The 20,110-nt window shown below is 40.8% G+C and overlaps 1 protein-coding gene across 3 annotated transcripts in view; it reads right to left on the reverse strand.

Moving 5' to 3' along the window:
* The window catches only part of ST3GAL3 (ST3 beta-galactoside alpha-2,3-sialyltransferase 3), a 174,362-nt gene that overhangs the window by 113,160 nt on the left and 41,092 nt on the right, over positions 1-20,110 (reverse strand). The gene's annotated exons all lie outside the window — the stretch shown is intronic.

Consider the following 20,110-nt stretch of genomic DNA (forward strand, 5'->3'; position numbering starts at 1 on the left):
ACCCATGCCCACCACCCACTGGGCCAAGGGGCCCTGCCGAGCCCAGCAACCCTTGTCTCCTGCCACTTGGAGAAACGTCTAAGGGCAGGGACAGGCTCCAAATTCTTCAGAGGCACTTCCTGCCATATTAGGGGACAAATTTACTTCTTTTTCCTTCTCCTAGTGAAAATAAAATTAAAACACAGCAAAATAAAACTTCCCTCTTGCATCTGGTTAAAGGCACTAACATTTTCCCTTTGACCTCTTTTTTCTATTCACATACCCAATTGTTTATTATTTCTTCCCCCCCCAAAAAACTTAAAGTGGCCTAAAGGAATTTACAGTAGAAGCCAGAATAAAAAACGAAGAAGTCAAAGAAAGGAACAATATTATTAATACATAGTGGGGAAAATGTTAGTACACAAAATGCATGCCACAGGACCTATACAAACACTGCAGGTAGAATCAAGAAGGGTCAGAGCTTCAAAACAGGCAAAGGAAAAAGGAGATGAACAGTTAAAGATTCAGTACCCACAATGCATTCATTCTTTCATTCATTCAAATGTTCAGTAAACACTATGTGCAAGTTACTATACTATGACTTTGAGATACAACAGCAAACAGAAAAAGCATGGTGTCTATCTACGGATCTCCCTGCTATCAGTCTAGGAAAGAAAAAAGTTACTACAGAACAAATTATTTAACTAGAAACTGAGAAAATAAAAGGGAAAAGAAGAGAGTGCTATGAAAGTTTATCTTAGGAACCGGACTGAGGAGAGGGGAGCGGGTGCTGGATGGGGAAGCCTGCCCTGAAGAAGTGACACTTGAACTCACAGCTGAAGGATCAGTGAGGGCCAAACCCAATGAGAATGGAACGGGGCATTCCAGGCAGAGAGAAGGCCATGCATGGAGACCTGAAGCAAGACGGAGTCTGGTGCTTCAGAGCAACTGAAAGACCAAAACATAAAGGCAAATACCATACAGCGATCAGAGAGAACTTTCTCTTGTGAGTCTTAAAAAAGGGGGTGCTGTCTGATGTTGAAGACTATATTCTACAACATTTCTGTAATAAGTACTTGTGAATCTTGTAAGGCTGTTTCTTACATGAGCCAATGCCAAATGACGGCATAAATCCAATGTTTAGTTCAGTAAAAACAATTATAAGGGGCATCAAGATGATGTAAGGCCCAAGATAACCCAAGAGACCCCAGACTCAAAAGGCTCACTCACTACAAAGGTGTGCACGAAGGTCATAGCCATCCCCCGCCCCAGCAATATCCTCAGATCTCACTTTGTATGTCATTTTCTCTCATTGCACACAGAAATCCAACACAATAGTTATCATAACTAGAAATAACATCTGTTCCCACTGCTAGACTATAAGCTCCATAAAAGCAGGCACCGTATCTACTTTATTCACCACTACATCACCGGCACGATACCTGGCATTCAACAACTATGTGCTGAATAACAAAGCATAGGGAAATGGATGGATCACAGATCCTTCAGGCAATCCTTCCTAAATATTTTTTCTCATAGCCATGTGTTTGCTAAGAACTGAGCAGCAGAGAGCTGGAGGATGTGGTTTACAAGGTAGCTATTCTGTACTGCTAGTTAAGGGCAAATCCATAGGTTCTGAAGTCTACCAAGAAAAAGGCAGGGTTGCCACTTTACAAAATGCAGAAGCACAATTAGGACACTTGGCTGAACAGACAGATGACCATCCCATCTCATATGATCAGGGTCTAACTTATAAATTCACTTCATTTTTAACATTTCTCTCCTTATCTCCTCGCCTGCCTCCCCAACCCCTGCTTTTAAAAAGAGCTTTATTGACATATAACTTACATACCACAAAATTCACTCACGTTATGTGTACAATCCAATGATATTTAGAAAATTTACAGAGCTCTGCAACCATCACCACAATCTAATTTTAGAACACTTCCATTACCCCAGAAGACCCTCATGTCCATTCAAAATTGCTCCCTGCTCCCCCTCCAGCCCTAGGCAGCCACTAAGTTACTTTTTGTCTCCACAGATTTGCTTTTCTGCACGTCTGCCTATCATCTTTTGCTGGGACTGTTTTGATGGCCCCCAAACCAAATCCCTGTCTCCAGCTTAGCTCATTTCCCTCCATCCTTTCTACTGATTTCTCCAAAAAGTATACCAGACTGTGTCTCTGCTCTTGATTAAAGCCCCTGAGTGGCTCCCTGTGGCCTGTAAGATAAAGTTCAAGCTCTGACATTCAAGTTCTTCACCACTGGGCCTCGTTTGCCACCTCTAATATACCTCTTGTTCCAGACATGCCAAACGACTTATATTTCCCAAAGAGGTATGTGCCTTCATGTCTTAAGACATTGGACATGCTGTTCACTCTGCCTGTTTGCATAAAAAAACCTCCACTTTTCAGTTAAGACTAGACTCAATCATCCCCTTCTTTTTTTTTTTTTTTTTTTTTTTAAGACTAGTCAAGTGCAGTAGTGAGGAGGGGGGAAAGTAATAGAACAAGGAGTTCAATCTGTAACTGACTGTGAACAATCAAGTGAGATAACTCACTACCTTCGGACCAGCCCATCCCCTCTTCTTGAAGCCTTTTGTGATCAATTCTGCTCACTCTCTTCTTTAGGCCATAACTGTATTTCTATTACAGTATTGGTTATACTGCATTATAATCCTTTTTTTTTTTTGAGACAGAGTCTCAGACTGTTGCCCAGGCTAGAGTGTCGTGGCGTCAGCCTAGCTCACAGCAACCTCAAACTCCTGGGCTCAAGCAATCCTCCTGCCTTAGCCTCCCGAGTAGCTGGGACTACAGGCATGCACCACCATGCCCGGCTAATTTTTTATATATGTATTTTTAGTTGTCCAGCTAATTTCTTTCTATTTTTTAAGCAGAGACAGGGTCTCTCTGTTGCTCAGGCTGATCTCAAACTCCTGAGCTCAAACGATCCGCCCACCTCGGCCTCCCAGAGTGCTAGGATTACAGGCGTGAGGCACCGTGTCCAGCCTATAATCCTTGTTTACTTTTCTTTTTCCCTCATTAAACTGCAAGTTCCTTGAGGACAAGGATTGTGTATTCACTTTGAGGCTTTGACATCTAGCTCAGTGACTGATACATAGAAAGTGGTCAGTAGGTTTATTAAACTAAGAAATAAACTAGCAAATATCCTTTCTTTCTTGCAAAGGTGATGTTATCTGAGCGATATTTCACAAGGTGGGGAAAAAAATCCATTCTGGGTATTGACTGTCATTCAGTTCAAGTCAGTCCTAACGGTCCTTATAATGTGAAGCTTCAGGGGTTCAAGCCTGGCCTCATTCTTGGAAGATAAACGTGCTCACGCAGAGTCCCAGCGCAGGAGGAATAAGAAAAGCACTCTTAGAGCTTTCTAGGAGAGAGATCACATTCCCCTGAAGAAAACTGGGAATGGAATTTTGAGGAACTGACTGCCCAGATAAGCAATAATTTAAAAAGCATCTCAAATTTTTATTGCAGTTCACAAGTATTTTTCCAATTGCAATTTACCTTCTGTATACTCACAAGCAGTTCTGATATAATCTCTTCTAAACTTTTCAATCAAAATGTAAAGAAAAAAGGCTACAAGTAAACTAAAAGGCTAAAAGTTAACTAAGACTAAAAAAGACTAAATGTTAACAGTGGTTCTCTCTGTGTGGTAGAATTACAGGTGATGTTTATTCTCTGTATTTTTGCAAAACTTCTACAGTAAATGTGCATTACTTGTATCATGAGAAAAAAAGTTAAAGAACTTTCTAATCCAGCTTTAGTATTTTAACCTATAACTCACTGGCACTAATGCCAAAGGATGGAAGGAAGGCTCTTGATCACCTTCATTATTTGCTGTACATGCTGAAAAGCTGTTTAGCTTTTCTCTTTAGTTACTGAGGTCATCCTTATATGTCATTATATTTAAATATACCCCAACTGTATCAGTCTCTAAATGGACTGAGCTCTTTTTTTCCCCTTCTTCCCACAAATATTACCAAGTAGCTGTTGTGTGCCAGGCGCTGTGCCAGATAACAGAGGCATGGAGCCAAATAAGACACGGTCTTTGCCTTCAAGCCAAGGAAGACGGAGAAGTCAGTAGGCACTGGTGACACAGTGTGAGAAGGGTACGCAAGGGGTAAGCACCAAACAGGTGACAATCTTACTGGAAAGAAAGAGTCAAAGTCTTTGCAAGTATTATTTCCAGTGATAGTGGAATGCTTCTAAGAGCGTGTATCTTTAACCTTCGGAGGATACAAGAGAGAGGGTAGAAATTTTGAGAGGAAGTTAGTGACATATTCATGTTTTGTGTAAGTTTTGATGAATTTTGCCTTGAGCATTAAAGGCACAGACTTCAGAAATAGTTTGGCCATTCATTATTTGTGTTTATGCTAAAGGATGTGAGATTATTTTAGTAATAAACCACTATGACAGCTAACGGGAAAACTTAGTACTCAACGAATTGAGAAGTTTGCTTTGCACAAAACAGAGAAAGAATATCCAGACATCTTCATCTCAAGTTAACAAATATGTCACTTTTACTTCTAGCAGCCCAGACTCCAGCTGTTCCTGGCTCCCAGGCCAGAGGCAGCCATGTGGCGTGCTATACAAATGACCACACGGAACTCAGACCAAAGCACAACACAGCCTTGCTGCACATGACTGTTCAGTGAGGAAACCTAGAATTTACTGGAAATCTTTTATTATGGTCAGATGTTTCCTGTGTCTGGTTTCTGAAGAGGAATAAAAGGAATATAAAGGGAGTATGAAGAAGGGGCTCAGTCTTTCCAGGCATTGGAGAGGTTTCCAAAGCACAAATGATGCAGTGAACAAGCTGCATTTTGAGGTACCACCTGTCATGGCACACATTCCATACTCACCTTCCGCTGTCTACCATGGGGAAGCCCTAAAGATGTAAGAATGAATAAAAAAAAAAATGTTCCCTCAAGTAGCTCACAACCTGACAGGTAAAATAAAAACACATATAAAGTTAAGCATGATACATGAGGATGGAAAAAAGAGTAATGAGGGTGATTTCACTGTTTATTTAGCAGATATTTATTGAGCAACTACCACACACCAGGCTTAGAGATACAATAGTAAGAACAAGAATGTTCCTAGACTCAAGTAATTTATATTTTAGTCAGGGAGAAAGAAAAACAAATGAAATGAACAAAATAACTTCTGACAGTGATGAGCAGTATGAAGAATATTAAACCAAGCAACAGAGACCAACGGTAGACATACAGGCAACGTTAGATAGGGTGTTTTGGGAAGGCTGCTCTGGAGAGGTGACAGAGGAGTCGAGACCTGGAGATAGGAGCCAGCTAAGGAAAGAAGAAGGGGAGGAGAGTTCCAGGCAGAAAGAAAAGCAAGTGTCACAACCCTGCACACTTAAAACACTGACTGCCACACTAGAAAAAAAAATTTTTCCCCGGGGCCACGGTGTTTTATTAAAACAAAACAATCCTTTCTAGTTTATTTTTTATTGTTTTCTGTGCATGAGTTACATGCAACACAATCCACGTTTTTAGAATTAAATTGTCAGTATTAATTGCAATAATAAGAACATCAACAAGTAAGATTTTTACGAACCAACTATAGGGTTTTGCTTCACAAGGCTGCAGCCTCAAAACTAGCCTGAGTTAAATACAACTCACGTGGCAGTTAATGTGTTAAGGAAGAGGCCAGAAGGTCAGCGTTGCTGCAGCACAGAGCACAGAAAGCAGGAGTGTGGGGGAATGAGGTCAGAGAGGAGACAATGACAGATGTCTGTGTTATATTTCATTAGCAATGAGAAGTCCTGCTTAAACCCCCAGGAGTAACAGATCTGATTTATATTTAAAAATATAAATATGGCTGCTATGTGGAAACTAAATGGATTATTCTGTCAACAGAGTAAAAGGTAGAGTAGGGGAGAGACAAACGGCAGGGAGATGGATAAGGAGGAGAATGCAGCACTCCGGATGAGAAGTGATGGTGGCCCGAACCAAGGCAGTGGACGTGGGAATAGAGAAAAATGGGTGAATGCTGTACGTGTTCAAGAGGGAAAACTTCAGGACGTCAGGGAGAGGTAGGAAAGAAGGATTATACCCACAGTGTGGGCGTGGGCAACCAGCTATTGCCTATTGCTTGGTGGAGAGTGGGCTAAACCTCAAGACCCTGCCTCTCCTCTGGCCACTGGTGACTGGACCTCGGTGGTTACCTGACTCAAGGGAAGGCAATTCATAGACTGATCATCCATCTATGAGGCAGACAGGGTCTACCTTTTAGAGATTTAAACTGACAAGCACAGAGAGTTGGGAGGTTGGCAGCCGATACAAGACACAAAGAAGGGCAGAGACTCGGATGCCACGGGCTGGGCTGGATGCGGGGCCCTAGGGCCCACATTAGCAGTAGGGCATCAGAATGAAGAGTTGCAACCCTGCTGTTGAGGCGGCAACAAGACAACTTAAAGGGCTGCCTTAAATTCAGAATGTTCTCGCAATTCCAGTCTCAGTGGCAACCAGCTGCACCACGGATCATCTTTCCACAAGGCCTTGGGGCTTGGCTTTCCCTCAGTTCCCACAGGCCTGGCCTATAGCTGAAATTCTTCTTGTCTCTTGCTGTCCTGGAGCTGCCTGCAGTCTGAGTCACCTCCTCTACCTTCCAAGCCTCCCACCTGAACACCGTGGGCACTCTCTGCCTTCCTGACGGCTGGTGTAAGAGGTGGACCTGCCACTGGGCTGGATCTGCACCAAGCGTAGTTCACCCAGGGAATATGAATCTCAGAAGAAGTAGAGGCCCCACCTGGACCGAGGGTCTCAGCTGTGTTCTTCAGTCTCACTTTATGCAAGAGCCCTCAACTTTGGGGGTTTATGTCTGTTAACAGAACTGGTACTTTAATGGCCACATGACCCCGTTTCTTGTTTTGGTTTCTCCACTGCTTAGATCCTGGCGGGATCTGACCCCTAGTCTTAGTCCCTCAATTTCTTCCTTCCCATTTCCAATCCCAACCAAGCAACACCTGAGTAAATGAGATTCCTGAAGCTACATTGAGGAAAAAAACCTGAGGAGAGGAAATAAAACACAACCATTAATTTAGGGGGATGTGGCAATATGAAACAGAAAACAGTAAAATAATCAGAGATAGGAGTAGCAGGACACAGGAAGCCAGAAGAGGTGAGAATTGATTATTGAATAAAGAAGGAGAATTTAAATGTGGCAAAAAGCTGGAAGAGGCTGATGGCTAAAAAGATAGATTTATTCACTGGGAGGGCATTTGTAACTCTAGTGGGAATGATTTCTGTACAATGATCTGCTTTCAAGGATTCACCTGTGAATGAGCAAGTGGAGGCTGTTGACGTAGTAGACTTACTTACAGAAGTTTCTCTTTATATTTATTTCACTAATTTGACTTACCACATATACACAGAGTTCTCACTGAACTCAAGAGACTGCATGAAAAGATCAGACATAGTCCCTGACATCAAAGAGTTTATGAACCATCAGAGGAATAACAGAGAGATACAAATAACTACATTAGGAGCCTCTAGAGAAGTCGCTGCAGGAGTTCTGATGCAAGGGGGAGAATTTTGGGCTGGGAAGAAGTGGGAAGATGTGGAGGAGATGGTGTTTGCGCTGGTGTGAGATGACCTTGCGGACAGGCTGTACTCACAGGGTGGGAACAGCTAAAGAAATGCACTGAAGCATGGCAAGTGAGAGGTGTGTGATTTCAGGAAGGTAAAATCATACCTAATTAATAATTAGGGTTTCTTTCAGGAGGTAAAAATGCATGTGACTAAAACGGAACCAGTCAATACAACCTGTTCAGACTTTCAAAAAAAGGCTTTGACACATCAAAGACTATTTTTAAAAAGTGAGTCACCATGAAATTAAGGAAGAAACTGCTATGTCACGCCAGGAGACAAAAGGCACTTGGCTGAGGATCAGGGGAGGACGGCCCCCGGGGCATCAGCACCCACAAGGAGACCAGGAAGTCTGGGAGTTGCTGGGATTCTATAAGCGCTGCCCTCCTACGGTGGGTGGGTGGCACTGCTTACAAACCTGTGTGCGTACAACAGAGGCAGCTGGAATGAAAATGGAACTAGGCATGTGCTGGTAGGGATGAGGTTTGGAACTCCAGGGGCATGGGAAAAGTTTTACGACGGCCACCCTAGAAGTAGGAAAGGAAGCTGACAGAGGAAATGTAAAAGGCAGTATCACTAAGCAGTGATTAGGGCACAGTCTGAAACTGGGAGATGACGGTGATTAGCCTTTTCTATAGACTCTCAAATGACAGCCCAAGAGCATGATCTGAGAGACAGATGGGCAGACTCAGTCAGGGCTGGATATCAGTGGGACATTTTCAGGAGGACAGAGGGTGAAGGAACTGAGGCTCTATTGAAAGGACCCAGCCTGGGTGAGTGGAGAGGGGAGGGAAGTCCGCAACGGCTAAACACTGAGAGAACAAGGGAGGACCAAAACCCAGCAATCTAGAAGAGGTCAAGGGCAGGGACCTGCAGGTGGCTGATGGCATGGCAGGGTGGACAAGGTATGTGCTTTGAACCAGGCCACCAAGGTGCTCATCCTGGCTCTGCTGTTTTTTCCACTTTGGGTATGACTTTGGGCAAGTTACTTAATCTGGCTGAGCCTTAATTTCCTGATCTGTAAAAAGAGTAATTCAAGTCCAAAATCTCTTCTCGGAACCCCCTGAAACTAGACACTATTGGAATTCAATAATGGTCATATTTTAAGCCTGGTGTGGTGGCTCACACCTGTAATCTCAGCACCTTGGGAGGCCCAGGCAGGTGGATCGCTTGAGGCCAGGAGTTCACTTGAGACCAGCCTGGGAGGCAGAGCACAAGATCCTATCTCTAAAAAAAAATTTTTTTAAATGTTTAGATTTTAGAAAAGCAACATGTTGCACAAACCATATATTATTTAACATTCCCCCTATTTGGGGCAGCATCCTATAATCAAATATTAATATTTCTGCTATGAAATGAATTTTTACACTAAATGGGACTATAAATACATTCACATCATTTCAGGTCAGATTTTGCTGCCAAATGAGTTTTGACACCAATCTTCTGAAAAAAATTATTTTTAAAAGATTTTTGGAGTTTATATTTGCAGTAATGGTGGGCCTCTAACAGACCCCACCTCAGAAGGCTGTCATGAGGATTAAATGACTAGATGCACGTAAAGCACTTAGCACAGTGCCTGGCACACAGTAAGTCTTCAACACACATGCTGCTGTTTTTATCACCATAGTCATCACCGTTATTAGGGTGGTCTGGGTAAGGTGAAAGGGGGACTGACAGGTAGGGAGCCAGAGGGAGAGGGAGAAACAGGGTGAAAGTGAGGTAGGAAAGCAGACCATGTGCTTTGAATATCAAGTTAGGAGTTTGGATTTTAATATGTAGAAGTAGAGAGAGAGTAGAGAAAGGTGCTACAAATTGTTCAGAAAGTTAATGACAGCAACAGACTTTCGTTTCAGGAAACCCACTCTAGTGGCAGCGTGAAGGATGGAACACAAGGTGGCTAAGCCTGTTGGGAGAGCTTTGCAGCAAACCAGGGGAGAGATGATGCCACGGTGGGGGGGATGAACTCGAGGGAGGATGGACAGGACGGGGAAACTGATTGGATGTGGGTGGTGAGGACCAAGAGAAAATAGTATCACAGAATGCAAGGGAACAGAAATATTCAGGAAATACGATGGGCAGCAATACTGTTAAATTGAACAAAAAGGTCAAGATAAGGTATGAAAAGTACCCTCTGGATGTGGCAGTTAGGAGGCTGCTGGTGGTCTCAGGATGAGAAGGCTCAAGGAAGTTAGAGAGAATGGAAACCGCACTGCACCGGAAGCCACAGAGGAGCCAGGTAAAATACAGAGTGAAAAAATTGCTCCTGAATTTGGTAAGAAGGAGTTCTTCAGTGACCTTTGCCATTCATGGTAGTTTGGCTTGATGAAGAACTATGGGTAAACCTGCAAATGGCAGTGGTTTAGGTATGGGGGCAGGAAAGTAAGAGCCAGATAGATTTATTTTCTCTCTGAAATGGGAGGTGGTCGTTGGTTGTGGAAACTGGGAAGGAATTGATCTTCCAGTTGAAAACAGACTTTAAGTGGGGGTCAGAAAACTTTCTCTGTAAATGGACAGGAAATATCTCAGGCTTTGTGGGCCACATGACATCTCTGTCACACAGCCTTCTGGGGTTTTTTTTTTGTTTCATTTTACTTGACAACGTTTTTAAAATGTAAAAACCATTTTTAGGTCAGGCCACACAAAAACAAGGTGTGGGCTGGATTTGGCACGGGAACCATAGTTTGCCGACCGTGATTTCGATTATACACATACCTCTGCTCCCTCTCAAATTCCCCAAAATGACAGAAAAGATTATTTGTTTGTTGCAAAGCAGAAGTATTCAAGGACAAAGACAACAAGAGAGGAGACATCAGCAATAAAAGTTTGGAAGGTGGAAAGCAAATAAACTAGTGGAACTCAGCAAACCTAAGGAAGCTGAATCCTATGCTGGTAGCGGGAAAAGCTGAGCTATAATATGAAATACGCCACACAACTCCCCAAAGACTCAATCCCTGGCAGCATCAGGTACTACTGGAAGTGAGAGTGAAGATGATACTAAAATAACAGGGTGCATTCTTAAATGCAAGCTGACAGCAAAGATCATAAAGCATTAGAGGAAAGTATCTAATATAAAGACAGGAGAGCAAAACAAATGAAAAATAAACGCAACATGGAAAAACAGAAAATACACAGGGGACATGAAAACTTAGAAAAAAATCATTAAAATCCTCAGGGAAAAGAAATTTTATTCATGAAACAGGTAGAGGGTATCACTAAAAAGGTATATTTATTGAACAAAAAGGAAAAAATAACCCTGGAAAATTAAATACATGATAGCAGAAATAAAAAGGATTGGAAAATAAGTTGAAAAAATCTCTCTGAATGTAAAGCAAAAAAAGATGGAAAATGGGAGAAAAAGATTAAAGCAAGAATAGAGGCCATGTGTGGTGGCTCATGCCTGTAATCTTAGCAGTCTGGGAGGCCAAGGTGAGAGGATTGCTTGAGCTCAGGAGTTCAAGACCAGCCTGAGCAAGAGCGAGATCCTGTCTCTACTAAAAATAGAAAAATTAGCCAGGCATCATGGTACATGCCTGCAGTTCCAGCTACTCGGGAGGCTGAGACAGGAGTATCACTTGAGCCCAGGAGTTTGAGGTTGCAGTAAGCTATGATGACACCACTGCACTCTAGCCCAGGAGACAGAGCGAGACTCTGTCTCAAAAAAAAAAAAAAAAAAAAAAAAGAATAGAGGACAAGTCCAGAAAACATAACATCTGAATATGGGAGTCCTAGAAAGAGAGGAAACTCTGTCATTCACCGTATTCACCAGACCTTGCACCAACTGACTACCACTTCTTCCAGGCTTTGGACCACTTCTTGCAAGGAAAAATATTCAATTCTCAACAAGCGGTGGAAAACGCCTTTCGCAATTTCATTGCCACTCACTCTCCAGGCTTCCTCGCTGTTGGCATGTTAAGACGGCAATATGGTATTGATAGTGTAGGCACATACTTTGATTAATTGTCCTGCTTCTTGTTTGAGATATAATAAACTACACTTTTGCTTCGAAATTGGACATTTCATATTTAGTGACCTTAAATATTTAATTAGGGTTATTTGAATACAGATTGGGTATTAGAAGACATTAAGGAATTATTGTTAATGTGAGATTAATAACATAGAGATGTATGCTAAAGTATTTGTAGGTAAAATGACATGATATCTGGGATTTGCTTTAAAAATGCAAATAATAAAAAAAAAATATGAAGTTCTGTGAGAGCAGGGCCTGTATAATACACATGTGCTAGAGACCCTGGACAGGATGAGATTCTTTAAGTTATTTGCCATATGACATTCCTTCTTTTATCTGGGAAAAAGATTGACTTGATAGGCTACCATTAAAAGAGCAGAGTACCATTCCATTCTCAAGAGATGGCTTAGTTAAGACACACAGGGAACAAAAATGAAAGGTGCTCAACAAAGACTTTATATTTTGTCATGAGAAATTTTGTATGCCTATTAATTTGTAATATTTCTATTTTAAAAAAGAGAGGATACAAAGTTCTCAGTGCCCCAACCGAAAAATGAAAAGTTATAATAGGCTGTCACCACTGTCAATCATCCTAAGCATTAGGAGTGGAAGGCACGAAGAAAAATGGACCCTTATACACTGCTGGTGGGAATGTAAGATGATGCAATGCAGCAGCTTTGGAAAACAGTCTGGCAGGTCCTCAGTGGGTTAAATCTAGAGTTATCATATGATTCAGCAATTCCACTGCTGGGTATATACCCAAGAGAGGTGAAAACAATATATCCAAACAAAAGCTTGTACACAAATGTTCATAGCAGTATTATTTATAATAAAAGTAGAAGCAACCTAAATATCCATCAACTGATGAATGGATAAATAAAATGTGGTATTATCCTACAAGGGAATATTATTTGGCCCTAAAAAGAAATGAAGTATTGACATATGCTATAATATGGATGAACCTTGATCATGCTAAGTAAAAAAGGCCAGTCACAAAAGACTACATATTGTATGATTCCATTTATATGGAATGTCAAAATAGGCAAATCTGTAGTGATGGAAAGTAGATTAGTGGTTGCCTAGGACTGGAGGTGACTGGGGGAAAACAGGGCCTGACTGCAAATGGCTACAGGTTTCTTTTTGGGGTAATGAAAATGTTCAAAATTGATTGTGGTAATGTTTGTACAACTCTATGAATATACTAAAAACCACTGAATTTTGAACATTGGGTGAACTGCATGGTATGTAAGTTATATTTCAAGAAAACTATTATCTACAAAAAAGTGGGGGGCAGTGGAAGGCAGGTCACCTCACTTCCAGGGAAACATTGACCAATTGTGGTAATGGAGTCTGATTGTGGACAATCTCCTTCGTCTGCCCTTTGTAGGACATCTTTACTCTTTGGACTAAGGAAGACAGGGAGAAAAGGAGGGAGGGAGGGAAGGAAATCAGTGAAGGTAATCATTATTTATTACTTAACGTTATACTGAAGAGAAAATAAAGAGACTTCGCTAAAAAAAGAAAAGGAAAAAAAGAAAAAACCTTTGATTCTGAATCTTTTATTCAATAACTACACTGGACAAGGACATGGACAAGAAGAAGGGAACTTTCCTAATCTTCGAATTAGAATTCTTTTACAACTATATAACTATATTTCTGTGTCCCCTCAAACAGAAGTTATAAACTGAAGCTTCACAGATAAATTAGGTTTAGCCTACAAAATGTGTGAAAATTTTTGAATTTGTTAACATTTATAAGTCAGGATATTTTACATAAAAATTCAGGTTTCCAGCTTCTCTTGAAAAATAGGGAGATTCTGGCAATAGGGAAGAGTGCTTCTTCTATTCAGCAAGGGTAACAAATAATTTTTATAAACTGATATCCAAGGTACTCGTGGATTAAGTTAGTCGCTTCTCACTCTTAAACTAGGAAAGAGAATGTGCCAGAATCAGGCAGACAGGGACTGGGTGTAATGAGAGGCTGAGGAGGAGGTGCCGGGTAAGTACCTTCAGAGCTCTACTCTGAGGTGACCTCTCAGCTTGCCGTGTCCCTATTATTCTCTCTCACAGCACCCCTAGCTTTCCTGTGGAGCACTTACCAAAGACATAACTGAATATTTACTTGTGTTCAGTGTTGGTCTCCCCATCTAGATTGAAAACTCTAGGTGACACATAGTGTCTTTTCCACAATATTCTTCACTCAGCACAGTACCTGACACACAGCAGACAATAAATATTTATTGAATGATACACTAATAAATGAATGATATAAAACAGGATCTGGAAACAGATAATCCTTAGGAAACAAAAATCCTGCCAATCAGTTTTTCACTGTAAATGAAAGGATCAAATTCTCTATAGAATCACTATAGACTTTTAGGATGTCCCCCTATCCTAAAAAACTCCAGTCCATGATCAGCAATGCAAAGGTTCTGACTGTCCCAGAGAGGGGAGCCCACTTGGTGACCCACCTGACACCTGCACAGAGAGCAAGCTGGTGGCCTCCAGGAACACTCATTGCAAAACTTTGCACAGAGTAAGGTGGAAAACAGTTCCTCTTTTTATTAAAATATATTATAAGGTATATAGTTCCATGTGTTCAGTGAAATAAGAATAAAAATATTAAAAGAAAAAACCAAGTTAGAACTGGAATCACCAAAACAACTATTAATACTAACATGGTTTTATGTAAGAAGAAGAATTTAATATTATCATGTACAGTCCATACTAAAATGTACCCAACTGCCCCCCAAATGTCTTTTATATCTATGTTTTCTCACATCTGGGTTCTCACATTTCACCTATTGCATCTGGATATTTTGTCTCTTTGGTGTATTTTAATTAGTGATAGCCTGTCCCCTTCATTGTCTTCTCATGTCACTGCCTTTTTTTTTGAAGAGTGCAAGCCAGCTGGCTTGTAGCATGTCCTACGTGTCAGATTTATCTGATTACTTCTTCATGATTAGATTCAGGTTAAACATTTTTGGCACAGACACTATGCAGGTGATGTGTAATTCTTATTGCATCACATCAGAAAGCACATAATGACAGACTGTCCCTTCATTGATGATGTTAACAAATGGGATCATTTGGTTAAGGTGTTGAGAACATTTTCCCCTTGTAATTAGTAAGTTAATTATTTGGTAATTTATATAAGAATTAGTAAGTTAATTTTCTTAGTATGATAATGGTACTGTGTCTAGGGGAGAATATCCTTGTTTTTTTTTTAGGAAATGCAAGCTGAGATATTTGAGGAAGTATCAAAAACTCTGCACCTTACTTTCAAATAGTAGATGTCCACCTATCCTCTGTCTGTCTGTCTATCTATCTATCTATCTACAGAGATAGAACAAATGTGGCAAAATGTTAAAATGAAAACTGGGTTGAAAAGATACTGATGCTCATTGGATTGTTCTTTCAACTTTTCCACAGGTTTGTAATTTCTCCAAAGTAAAAAGCAAAGGGGAAAGAAATAAATAAAAAGGATTAACAATGGATCAGAACTGGGAGCCCTGGGACCAGAGCAAGTAGTAACCTCAGTAGGACAACACTGAGATGCCAAAGAAGGCTCAAGTCAGGACCTCTCTAGTCTTTAGGAAAAAAACCCCAAAACTTACAGGTGGGATGTCAACCAGGAGCCAAAAACATATCCACTGGAGTTAGGTTAACCGTGGATCCACAGACAGCACAAACTGAGAAGGCATGAATTAACCCATAGTTACAACACTCAAACCTCCTCATATCTTCCTTTCTCACTTCCTTTTTCATGCTTATCAGAGCACTCAGAATCTAATTAAGAAATTTATTAATGCAGTGATTTTTCAAAAAAGATTTGAGAACAAAGGCAGTATTAGCCAAAAGAGAAGAAACTATTTTCTCATTTTATGGAACAACTCTACTAAATGAAAATAAAAACCTTTCTTTAAAAAAATCACTAGGCTAGGAAAGGGCACCGAGAGTGTGGATGAAAAGAATCGGACGTAAGCAATGGGTTCATGAAGGACGTTCAGGCTGGTCACAAGCACTCTGGATTTCAGGAAATCTGCACACCATTATAAAAACCACATACGTATATAAAATAAAAACAAGGACCGCCTCTACTAGATACGTTCAGTTTCAAATTAGCTGTCTTCTCATATTCCCCCACTTCGTATTTTTCCTTTTAATTTCCACACTCCAGGAAGAGAGAAAAATGATGTACTAGCACCCAGGAGCACACACCACACCTTTGAAACAATCTTCTATAAAAACCAAAGAGAGGTGTTCATTTGTCTAAGAAATTTATTTTCCTGAAATTAATAGCACAATTATCACAACTTTAACAACCATGGCTTTATTTATATGTCCATAAGCGAGCGTGTTTATGGCCCCAAGGGAAAGAACCAGGAGAAAAGCAGAGGATGGAAATGTCTGAGGGGAGGGATAACTGATGAGGGACGAAAGAATCTGCTGGATTTGGCAGCTACAACAGGACGAGGAAAATCAGATCAAGGCAGGTAAGGCACATGATGCACTTCAACTCAACAGACGGCAGCTATTTTTATTATTTTGGAAGATGAGGCTGCAAAGACAGTCAGAGATCAGAATATGAAGGGCTTTTTAGGCCATGAGAGGAAGTTTTGGATTCTTCATGCTAGAGATCAGGGCTCAGAGATTTCTTCCAGCTCAGAGATTGAACTTCACTGGACATGACATTCCAGGCACTTGACAAAGTACCTGGCCTATAGCAGGAATTCAGAAACGTTTGATAAACTGAATAATTTCTTCTCCTTTCTAAGCAATGAGAAGCAAGGCAAGATTTTTATCAGATGCTTTGTTTCTAGTATTAACAGTTAGTCAACGACTGTCCAAGTATTGTAATTTTTATTCCTATACTCACCTCCAGGACAGCTTGCTTCCTTTTCTCCATTAAATTGGATCTTTGGACAGATGTACCTTTTCATTATCATGTTTTTGTCATCAGTCCCTCCTACCTCAGCAAGTCATAATGAGGTTACACCTCCCTCCTGTGTCAATACTTTTAAAATACGCTGTTTGTGTTAATCTATGCACACAGCCAAGGCCTTGGGAGGCCTCTCCACTGGGGTGGAGATCTTTTCTCTCCCCTCTCTCTCTCCTTTCTTCTCCCCTCTCTCTGTTTCTCGCTCCCTCCTCTGTCTCTCCCATCTCTCCTCTCCTCTCTCCTTCCCCCTGTCTCTCTCTGAGTCTTACAAAGACTCTTCCTAGAAAGTTCTCTGTGTGATCCCCTAAACCATGCTTCTAGGACAGCAGCATATTTCCATTTCAAAAATCTTTTGATTATGTGCTTTCAAGTTGTAGTATAAATTATTTACTCCCTGGGATGAAAGATTAAAGTTTTAATCCCATATTGACATTGAGCTAATGAGTGTAATTTTGTACTTGCTTCTTTATCTATAAAATTAGAAAAAGACCATTTGCCAGGCTTTATTCTACTTCAAAGACCTGCTCTATGGATAAAATGAGAGAGAGAGAAAATAAAAAGAAAACTACTACATAAATTACAACATACTCTTAATAACAAAATACAAACTTGAGCTAGTATTTTACAATGGGAATGATTTATGCAAATACAGTATACCTTTTTCTCATGTGGTTTCCCTAATGACTAATTACATGAGTTTTCGAGATAGCAAAGAGAATATGTGAATGAAATAAGATAAAATATGTGAAAGCATCGAGTCCAGAGCCTTCACAGGGTAGAAAGTGAGTAAATGCCAGGCCCATTCCTTTGCTTCTCCTTCCTACTTGCCCCATTACCAGAGTATATATTTCATCAGTACTTGTTGAACAAAAGAAACGAACACATGAACCCAAGGCATGGCAAGCCTTCTTCCTAAATTTCTCTCAAACTCATGCCCTCCTCTCCACCCTATTATTTCTTCAGACTTTCATCATGTTTTCTCTTGCCTCAGTGCACCAGGCTAGGCATCCAGCCTAATACCGTAGAAAAAGTGGTTCGGGAACATCTTTGTCTTGCCTCTGATTTGGAGGGAAAACTTTCAAAATTTCACCCTTAAATAAGATGTTTGCTTGAGTTTTTATGGACAGATACTCTTTTTCAGATTAAAGCTCGCTACTAGTCCCAGTTTGCTAAGCAGTTCCAGTCTGAGAGGATGTGGAATTTTATTGAATGCTTTTTCTGTATCTAATGAAATATGATTTTTCTTTTTAATCTATTAAAATCTATTTAACCTATTAATATGATTAACTACAGAGATAAATTTCTCTAATGTTAAGTTAACCATGTTGATTACCTTAGGATAAGCCCAACTAGATCATGAAACATTACCATTTTTATATATTGTGGAACCTGCTAAAATTTTCTCCAGGACTTTAACATCTGTATTTTTAAGTAGCTTGGCCTGTAATCTTCTTTTCTTGAGTTCTTTGTTGGGTTTTGACATGTAGTGTATTCAATATCATTCAATTCAGAATATTTTTAATTTCCATGATTTATTGACCCAGCGATTACTTACAAGTTTATTTCTTAATTTCTAAACATACAAGGACATTCTAGTTATTTTTCTGTTATTGATTTCTAGCTCAATTCCACTGTGGTGAGAGAATTTACTCTGAATGCCATCAATCCTTGAAACGTGTTGAGACTTGCTTTGTGTATCATCTGTGGCTTTGCCTTCATTTACCTGATAAACTTTTTAACATGACATACAAAGCACATCCTTTGTGACCCGAGTTACAGGTTACACCCACCTGACCCCATTTATACTCTACATGCCAGCCATGCTCGTCTTCCCATAGTTTTCAAACATGCCATGCTCCTTCACTCCTTCTGCATTGGCCTCTGCTAGAAATGCCCCTACTGCTACTCTCGGCTCCTCCTCTCCTTCCGTAATCAGCTCAGATATCACCTCCACCATGAAACCTTTCCGGGCATCCTATCCATCCCTGGACTTCCCCAGTCAGTGAGGTGCTGTGGCTCTTTCCCTTTCAATCTGTCCTCCACGTTGCTGCCAACTGTAGCCATCTAAAATGCAAATCCAATCACATTTCTCACCTGCCTGAAATCCTTCATCAGCTGCTACCACCTAACTCAGAGTCCAAACTCAGCTTTCCATACCAGACTCTTCCAGCCCTTTTCCAGGCCCCTACATCTTATTCATGCTCTTTTCTAGAATGAACTTCTTACCTTACTCATTCACCTTCAAGTCCAGGCTTGACAGTCACTTCCTCTGTGAAGCCTTTCTTGCACCCATCCCCCAGTGCTGTGTTTCTAGGTCAAATTGGCCACTCCCTGTGTAACTGTAATAATCAAGGGCAGTGGTGGGCAGTAGAATTTAATTTTTAATTATGGCATTTATTTTATTTTAAATATCAATCAACAGTGACTGTGGGCTTTTTAAAAGGTTGGTAAGCACTGTAAGCACCGCTGTGCAACCCCCCAGGACATGGAGCACCTGTTTTAGCATTTATTTTTAAAAAGTATATCTTACCTAACCAGACCATAATCTCCTCAAAAGTAGGGACTGTGTCTACTTTAATTTTAATCTTAAAAATTAGATCAAATTAATTTTGATCTTAAAAATTACCATACCAGACTGGCACAGCAACTTGTTTAATAAGTATGACTAAATGGATGTGGAATGAACTTCACTGAGGGAATAAAGGAACATAACCCCCAGTTTTAAATTCTAGGTGCTCAAATAGAAATTCCACAAGAAACCTCTGTGTTGTTAATCCTCCTTCACACAAAAGTCCAAAACGCCACATTCCCACCAGGTCTTTCCAGTAAGGGTGAGAACCTTTAATGGCTCTGTTGCCCTAAATCTAAACTCCCCACAGACATCAGGGCTTCCACCTACTCCATTACGCCTCACCCCACCATTCCTCACGTGACTCTCACTGAAGCTTCAGAACTAGGAGCACTCCCCCCAGGTCCCAGACTGTCCTATCCCACCCAGCAAGGTCCCTGCTTCAGAGCCCATCTCTTTCTCAAAGCCTTCCTTCACTTTGCTTCTTATTTACTTTTTAAATTTTATTTATTTGTTTTTTCTTTAGAGACGGGGTCTCATTCTGTCCAGGATGGAGTACAGTGGTGCAATCAGAGGTCACTGCAGCCTCCAACTCCTGGGCTCCTGAGTAGCTGGGACTATAGGCACACACCACCATGCCTGGCTAATTTTAATTTTTTAGAGATGGGGTCTTGCTATGTTGCCCAGGCTGGTCTTGAACTTCTGGCCTCAAATAATCCTCCACCAAGTTGCTTGGACTATAGGCATGAGCCACCATGCCCAGCCCTATTTTTTAAATTTTATTTTTTAAAATTGTCACTTCTTAGCTGAGCATGGTTGTTGACACCTGTAAGATCAGCCTGAGCAACATGGGGAGAGCAGTTCAAGGCTACAGTGAGCTATGATCATGCCACTGCACTCCAGCCTGGGCAACAGAGCAAGACCTTGGTCTCAATAAAAAAAAAAAAACCAAACCTGTCACTTCTCTCTCATTTCTTAAACACTTCCTATCACCCTGTCTTGTCTGTGGTTATGTTCCGTGAGCC

Source organism: Lemur catta, chromosome 3 (genome assembly GCF_020740605.2).
Source record: "Lemur catta isolate mLemCat1 chromosome 3, mLemCat1.pri, whole genome shotgun sequence".
NCBI lineage: Eukaryota > Metazoa > Chordata > Mammalia > Primates > Lemuridae > Lemur > Lemur catta.